We start from the raw sequence: 1,469 nt of genomic DNA on the forward strand, positions 1-1,469 counted from the left end.
CAAAGATCAGCGTGCGTCCATCATGTGGTCATCGTCAGCCTTCTGCAGCCTCGCTGACATCTGTGGCTGATCTGCTGCCTGTGCTGCCTCCCACGCATACGCTTTCTGACCTCTACGTGCCACGCTTCCGAGGCCAGCTGTCATCAGGAGCAGTAGCCTTCATACCAGTGAGTACTTTGTCTGCGTACCTAATATGAATAAAGGACTTTCTTAGCCTGAGTTGTTTTACTAACGGTCCATCGTACGATGCCAGTCATCACCAGCTCCACAACCCGCTTCCCGACCCCAAAAACAGTGATAAGTGCATTCATACTGCAAAGTTATTTGTAAATTTGACTCGATTTTGCAGTCACCGAAATAATATCACACACACTCTCAACCCGTGATGTTTCATTAGGTTCCCTCCTCTCCTTCATCCTTTATCAGGCAATTTAATAACATGACGACTGAACTGCATATATTTGTGTGTATTTGTATGGGTAGACGGCAACGGTCTTGCCGCAGTGGATACACCGGTTCCCGTTAGATCACCGAAGTTACGCGCTGTCGGGCGTGGCCAGCACTTGGATGGGTGACCATCCGGGCTGCCATGTGCTGCTGCCGTTTTTCGGGGTGCACTCAGCCTCGTGATGTCAATTGAGGAGCTACTCGACCGAATAGAAGCGGCTCCGGTCACAGATAACCATCATAACGACCGGGAGAGCGGTGTGTTGACCACGCGCCCCTCCTATCTGTATCCTCATGTGAGGTTGACATGGCGGTCGGATGGCCCCGATGGGCCACTTGTGGCCTGAAGACGGAGTGGTGGTGGTATGGGTAGCATTACTAAGTGAAAGTAATTAAGATCACAAATGGGTAAGTCGTTTTTTAGATTAAGAGAGTAAATGAATAAGTGTGCCTTGTGTTACCAACCCTTCATTATAGTAATGAATTTATATTAATTTTATTAGGTAAAGTAAGTAAGAAAATAACTTACCTGTAGTTGTACTGGTGCTTATTCCAAATGTTTCATTTCAATGGTTTCAGTCTGTTACATACTTCTAGGGTTTTCTGTACGGATGAAGCACAGAAGCCATTGATTATAAAAAAGAAAATTAAGATTATAAAAATTCGAATTACATGAAGAACAACTCAGTCGATATAATTTCTTTTGAATAATGAAGCAAATCTTGTGTTTCAATTATATCGGTGATAACGCTATATCTAAGAGTTCGAACTTTCTTTCAACGTCACAATTACTGTCTGTGTTGCTTTCATGATGTTCTGTTTAAAAATACGAAAAGCTTACAGTCGTCTTTTTCCATCTTCTTCCTTGAACCTCGCTACTTAAAGGTTGTAAGTGTTGTATCCTGTAAATGGTATAGAAAAATAATAAATTTAATTTATTTATGTCTTTCTTAAGTATCAGTGCGTTCACTCCTGTCCTCCACTAGTACTAAAGACTTCTGTACATTTTCAGCCATTTAAAT

General features: G+C 42.4%; 1 pseudogene; it reads left to right on the forward strand.

Annotated features, from left to right (window-relative positions):
* Nucleotides 1–485: 485 nt before the first annotated feature.
* LOC126210889 (5S ribosomal RNA) lies at nt 486–603 on the forward strand (annotated as a pseudogene).
* The last annotated feature ends 866 nt before the right edge of the window (nt 604–1,469 follow it).

The sequence above is a fragment of the Schistocerca nitens genome, chromosome 1 (assembly GCF_023898315.1).
Source record: "Schistocerca nitens isolate TAMUIC-IGC-003100 chromosome 1, iqSchNite1.1, whole genome shotgun sequence".
In the NCBI taxonomy this organism is placed as follows: domain Eukaryota; kingdom Metazoa; phylum Arthropoda; class Insecta; order Orthoptera; family Acrididae; genus Schistocerca; species Schistocerca nitens.